The sequence below is a fragment of the Chiloscyllium punctatum genome, chromosome 34 (genome assembly GCF_047496795.1).
Source record: "Chiloscyllium punctatum isolate Juve2018m chromosome 34, sChiPun1.3, whole genome shotgun sequence".
NCBI classification, from domain to species: Eukaryota; Metazoa; Chordata; class Chondrichthyes; order Orectolobiformes; family Hemiscylliidae; genus Chiloscyllium; species Chiloscyllium punctatum.
Window position 1 is genome coordinate 43,701,406 of NC_092772.1, and position 7,828 is coordinate 43,709,233.

Here is a 7,828-nt window from a genome sequence, read left to right on the forward strand (position 1 = left end):
CATTGAATGATTGGGTGCAGTTTGATTCACGAAGTAAATGAGTATAGTTTGTTCGATGGAATCCATTGTTTGATTCATTGAGTCAATGATGGCAGTTTGACTCAATGGTTCAATGAAGCATTTGGTTTCATTGAATGAAAGTGAATAAAAAAGAAAAGCTGTACTCATTGAATGAACACGTGCACTCTGTTTCATTTAATGAATGCATGCAGTTTTTATCATTGCATGAACGCGTGCAGTTTCTTTCTTTGAATGAATGGCAAAAGCTAGATTCATTGGAATAGGACTTACACTGTTCCTCATCGAATGAATGTTTGCAGTTAGATTCATTAATTGCGTTTAGTTTGTGGCTTTGAAGGAATGAAAGATCCTCTACTCTAATCTAATCTAATCGAATCTAATGTAATCTAATCTAATGTAATCTAATCTAATCTAATGTAATGTAATCTGATGTAATCAAATGTAATGTACTCTAATGTAGTGTAATCTAACGTAATGTAATCTAAAGTAATGTAATGTAAAGTAATCTACTCTAATGCAATGTTATCAAATGTAATGTAAACTAATGTAATCCAACGTAATGTAATCTAATGTAATGTAAAATAATGTAAAATGATGTAATGCAATGTAATGTAATCTAATCTAATCTAATCTAATGTAATCTAATGTAATCTAATGTAATGTAATGAAATGTAATCTAATCTAATGTAATCTAATCTAATGTAATCTAATCTAATGTAATGTAATCGAATGTAATCTAATGTAATGTAATGAAATGTAATCTAATCTAATGTAATCTAATCTAATGTAATGTAATCGAATGTAATCTAATGCAATGTAATCTAATGTAATGTAATCTAATCTAATCTAATTTAATCTAATCTAATGTAATCTAAACTAATCAATCTAACCTAATCCAATGTAATGTAATGTAATCTAATCTAATCTAACACAATGTAATGCCAACTAATCTAATGTAATCTAATGTAATGTAATGTAATCGAATGTAATCTAATGCTATGTAATCTAATGTAATGTAATGTAATCTAATGTATTCTAATCTAATCTAATGTAATCTAATCTAATGCTAGGAAATCTAATGTAATCTAATCTAATCTAATGTAATCGAATGTAATGTAATGAAATGTAATCTAATCTAATCTAATGTAATGTAATCGAATGTAATCTAATGTAATGTAATGAAATGTAATCTAATCTAATGTAATCTAATCTAATGTAATGTAATCGAATGTAATCTAATGCAATGTAATCTAATGTAATGTAATGTAATGTAATCTAATTTAATCTAATCTAATGTAATCTAATCTAATCAATCTATCCTAATCTAATGTAATCTAATGTAACGTAATATAATCTAATGTAATCTAATCTACATTGAATCCATCATTAGAATTTGATTCAATGATTCAACGAAAGCTGTTTGTTTCATTGAATGAATGAGAGAAGCTCTACTCATTGATTTAAGACGTGCAGTCTGTATCATGAGTGCAGTATGCTCCATTGAATGAATGCGTTTTGCTCGTGGCATTGAATGAATGGCTGGAGCTCGACTCTTTTAATTAAGACATACAAAGCGTTTCATTGAATGAATGGGTGCAGTTTGATTCACGAAGTAAATGAGTATAGTTTGTTCGATGGAATCCATTAATACTGTTTGATTCATTGAGTCAATGATGGCAGTTTGACTCAATGGTTCAATGAAGCATTTGGTTTCATTGAATGAAAGTGAATAAAAAAGAAAAGCTGTACTCATTGAATGAACACGTGCACTCTGTTTCATTTAATGAATGCATGCAGCTTTTATCATTGCATGAACGCGTGCAGTTTCTTTCATTGAATGAATGGCAAAAGCTAGATTCATTGGAATAGGACTTACACTGTTCCTCATCGAATGAATGTTTGCAGTTAGATTCATTAATTGCGTTTAGTTTGTGGCTTTGAAGGAATGAAAGATCCTCTACTCTAATCTAATCTAATTGAATGTAATCGAATCTAATGTAATCTAATGTAATGTAATCTAATGTAATCTAATCTAATCTAACCTAATCTAATGTCATCTAATCGAATGTAATCTAATGTAATGTAATGTAATCTAATCTAATCTAATCTAATCTAATCTAATGTAACCTAATCTAATCTAATCTAATGTATTCTAATCTAATCTAATGTAATCTAATCTAATGCTAGGAAATCTAATGTAATCTAATCTAAACTAATGTAATGTAATCTAATCTAATGTAATCTAATCTAATCTAATCTAATCTAATATAATGCAATCTAATGTATTATAATCTAATCTGATTTAAGGTAATGTAATCTAATTTAATCGAATGTATTCTAATGTAATGTAATCTAAGCTAATCTAATGTATTCTAATCTAATCTAATGTAGTGTAATCTCATCTAATGTAATCTAATCTAATCTAATGTAATCCAATGTAATGTAATCTAATCTAATCTAATCTATTCTAATGTAAAGAAATGTAATGTAATGTAACCTAATGTTATCTTATCTAATGTAATGTAATCTAATGTATTCTATTGTAATGTAATCTAATGTAATATAATCTATTGAAATCTAATGTAATCTAAAGTAATCTAATCTAATGTAATCTAATCTAATGTAATCTAATGTAATGTAATGTTATCTAATCTAATCTAATCTAATCTAATGTAATCTAATGTAATGTAATCAAATCTAATCCAATGTTTTCTAATGTAATCTAATGTAATGTAATGTAATGTAATCAAATCTAATCCAATGTAATCTAATGTAATGTAATCTAATGTCATGTAATGTAATCTAATCAATCTAATGTAATCTTATGTAATGTAACCTAATGTCATGTAATCTAATGTAATGAAATGTAATCTAATGTAATGTAATTTAATCTAATCGAATGTAATCAAACGTAATCTAATGTAGTGTAATCTAATCTAATCTAATGTAATGTAATCTAATCGAATGTAATCTAATGTAATGTAATCTAATCGATTGTAATCTAATGTAATGTAATCTAATGTAATGTAATCTAATGTAATCTAAAGTAAAGTAATGTAATGTAATCTAATCTACTCTAATGTAATGTTATCAAATGTAATGTAATGTAATCTAATCTAATCTAATGTAATCTAATGTAATCTAATCTAATCTAATGTAATCTAATCTAATGCTAGGAAATCAAATGTAATCTAATCTAAACTAATGTAATGTAATCTAATCTGATGTAATCCAATCTAATCTAATCTAATCTAATCTAATGCAATCTAATCTAATGTAATTAAATCTAATCTATTATAATCTAATCTAATTTAAACTAATGTAATCTAATCTAATGTAATGTAATAAAATGTAATCTAATGTAATGTAATTTAATCTAATCTAATCTAATCTAATGTAATCTAATCTAATCTAATCTAATGTAATCTAATCTAATCTAATGTAATCTAATGTAATGTCATCTAATGTAATGTAATTTAATTTAATCTAATGTAATGAAATGTAATCTAATGTAGTGTAATCTAATGTAATGTAATGTAATGTAATGTCATCTACTCTACATTGAATCCATCATTAGAATTTGTTTCAATGATTCAAGGAAAGCTGTTTGTTTCATTGAATGAAAGCGTTAAGCTCATCATTGACTGATGAGAGAAGCTCTGCTCATTGAATTAACACGTGCAGTTTGGATGATGGAGTGAATGTGTGCAGTTTGAGACAATGTGTGAAGCTTGTGACGTTGAATGAATGAGTAGCTGTATTCATTGAATTGACAAATGCAGTTTGCTTCATGAACTAAATGTGTGCAATTTGTTTGGTTGAATCAATGCGTTTAGAGTACCTTCATTGAATTATTATGTGCGGTCTGTTTCATTGAATGAAGGAGTGTAGTAGGTTTCACTAAATAAGTGAGTTAGGTTTGTTCGAATGAAACAAGGAATAAGGTTTGATTCATTGAATCAATGATTCTAGTTTGATTCAATGATTCAATCAATGCAGTTTGTTTCGTTAAATGAAAGCGGTGAGCTTGACACATTGAATGAATGAGAGAAGCTCTATTCATTGAATTAAGACGGGCAGTTTGGTTCATCTAGTAAACGTGTGCAGTTTGACAGAGACAATGCGTGAAACTTGAGCCATTGAATGAATGAGAGTAGCTCTACTCATTGAATTGACAAATGCAGCCTCTTTCATTGAATATGCAATGAATATGCAGTTTGGTTCACTAAATAAGGGAGATAGGTTTGTTCCATTGAAACAAGGTTTGATTCATTGAATCAATGATTGTTGTTTGATTCAATGATTCAATGAATGCAGTTTGTTTCTTTGAATGAAAGCGTTAAGCTTGACCCATTGAATGAATGAGAGAAGCTCTACTCATTGATTTAAGACGTGCAGTCTGTATCATGAGTGCAGTATGCTCCTTTGAATGAATGCGTTTTGCTCGTGGCATTGAATGAATGGCTGGAGCCTGACTCTTTTAATTAAGACATACAAAGCGTTTCATTGAATGAATGGGTGCAGTTTGATTCACGAAGTAAATGAGTATAGTTTGTTCGATGGAATCCATTAATACTGTTTGATTCATTGAGTCAATGATGGCAGTTTGACTCAATGGTTCAATGAAGCATTTGGTTTCATTGAATGAAAGTGAATAAAAAAGAAAAGCTGTACTCATTGAATGAACACGTGCACTCTGTTTCATTTAATGAATGCATGCAGTTTTTATCATTGCATGAACGCGTGCAGTTTCTTTCTTTGAATGAATGGCAAAAGCTAGATTCATTGGAATAGGACTTACACTGTTCCTCATCGAATGAATGTTTGCAGTTAGATTCATTAATTGCGTTTAGTTTGTGGCTTTGAAGGAATGAAAGATCCTCTACTCTAATCTAATCTAATCGAATCTAATGTAATCTAATCTAATGTAATCTAATCTAATCTAATGTAATGTAATCTGATGTAATCAAATGTAATGTACTCTAATGTAGTGTAATCTAACGTAATGTAATCTAAAGTAATGTAATGTAAAGTAATCTACTCTAATGCAATGTTATCAAATGTAATGTAAACTAATGTAATCCAACGTAATGTAATCTAATGTAATGTAAAATAATGTAAAATGATGTAATGCAATGTAATGTAATCTAATCTAATCTAATCTAATGTAATCTAATGTAATCTAATGTAATGTAATGAAATGTAATCTAATCTAATGTAATCTAATCTAATGTAATCTAATCTAATGTAATGTAATCGAATGTAATCTAATGTAATGTAATGAAATGTAATCTAATCTAATGTAATCTAATCTAATGTAATGTAATCGAATGTAATCTAATGCAATGTAATCTAATGTAATGTAATCTAATCTAATCTAATTTAATCTAATCTAATGTAATCTAAACTAATCAATCTAACCTAATCCAATGTAATGTAATGTAATCTAATCTAATCTAACACAATGTAATGTCAACTAATCTAATGTAATCTAATGTAATGTAATGTAATCGAATGTAATCTAATGCTATGTAATCTAATGTAATGTAATGTAATCTAATGTATTCTAATCTAATCTAATGTAATCTAATCTAATGCTAGGAAATCTAATGTAATCTAATCTAATCTAATGTAATCGAATGTAATGTAATGAAATGTAATCTAATCTAATCTAATGTAATGTAATCGAATGTAATCTAATGTAATGTAATGAAATGTAATCTAATCTAATGTAATCTAATCTAATGTAATGTAATCGAATGTAATCTAATGCAATGTAATCTAATGTAATGTAATGTAATGTAATCTAATTTAATCTAATCTAATGTAATCTAATCTAATCAATCTATCCTAATCTAATGTAATCTAATGTAACGTAATATAATCTAATGTAATCTAATCTACATTGAATCCATCATTAGAATTTGATTCAATGATTCAACGAAAGCTGTTTGTTTCATTGAATGAATGAGAGAAGCTCTACTCATTGATTTAAGACGTGCAGTCTGTATCATGAGTGCAGTATGCTCCATTGAATGAATGCGTTTTGCTCGTGGCATTGAATGAATGGCTGGAGCTCGACTCTTTTAATTAAGACATACAAAGCGTTTCATTGAATGAATGGGTGCAGTTTGATTCACGAAGTAAATGAGTATAGTTTGTTCGATGGAATCCATTAATACTGTTTGATTCATTGAGTCAATGATGGCAGTTTGACTCAATGGTTCAATGAAGCATTTGGTTTCATTGAATGAAAGTGAATAAAAAAGAAAAGCTGTACTCATTGAATGAACACGTGCACTCTGTTTCATTTAATGAATGCATGCAGCTTTTATCATTGCATGAACGCGTGCAGTTTCTTTCATTGAATGAATGGCAAAAGCTAGATTCATTGGAATAGGACTTACACTGTTCCTCATCGAATGAATGTTTGCAGTTAGATTCATTAATTGCGTTTAGTTTGTGGCTTTGAAGGAATGAAAGATCCTCTACTCTAATCTAATCTAATTGAATGTAATCGAATCTAATGTAATCTAATGTAATGTAATCTAATGTAATCTAATCTAATCTAACCTAATCTAATGTCATCTAATCGAATGTAATCTAATGTAATGTAATGTAATCTAATCTAATCTAATCTAATCTAATCTAATCTAATGTAACCTAATCTAATCTAATCTAATGTATTCTAATCTAATCTAATGTAATCTAATCTAATGCTAGGAAATCTAATGTAATCTAATCTAAACTAATGTAATGTAATCTAATCTAATGTAATCTAATCTAATCTAATCTAATCTAATATAATGCAATCTAATCTATTATAATCTAATCTGATTTAAGGTAATGTAATCTAATTTAATCGAATGTATTCTAATGTAATGTAATCTAAGCTAATCTAATGTATTCTAATCTAATCTAATGTAGTGTAATCTCATCTAATGTAATCTAATCTAATCTAATGTAATCCAATGTAATGTAATCTAATCTAATCTAATCTATTCTAATGTAAAGAAATGTAATGTAATGTAACCTAATGTTATCTTATCTAATGTAATGAAATGTAATCTAATGTAATGTAATTTAATCTAATCGAATGTAATCAAACGTAATCTAATGTAGTGTAATCTAATCTAATCTAATGTAATGTAATCTAATCGAATGTAATCTAATGTAATGTAATCTAATCGATTGTAATCTAATGTAATGTAATCTAATGTAATGTAATCTAATGTAATCTAAAGTAAAGTAATGTAATGTAATCCAATCTAATGTAATCCAATGTAATGTAATCTAATCTAATCTAATCTATTCTAATGTAAAGAAATGTAATGTAATGTAACCTAATGTTATCTTATCTAATGTAATGTAATCTAATGTAATATAATCTATTGAAATCTAATGTAATCTAAAGTAATCTAATCTAATGTAATCTAATCTAATGTAATCTAATGTAATGTAATGTTATCTAATCTAATCTAATCTAATCTAATGTAATCTAATGTAATGTAATCAAATCTAATCCAATGTTTTCTAATGTAATCTAATGTAATGTAATGTAATGTAATCAAATCTAATCCAATGTAATCTAATGTAATGTAATCTAATGTCATGTAATGTAATCTAATCAATCTAATGTAATCTTATGTAATGTAACCTAACCTAATGTAATCTAATGTAATGAAATGTAATCTAATGTAATGTAATTTAATCTAATCGAATGTAATCAAACGTAATCTAATGTAGTGTAATCTAATCTAATCTAATGTAATGTAATCTAATCGAATGTAATCTAATGTAATGTAAT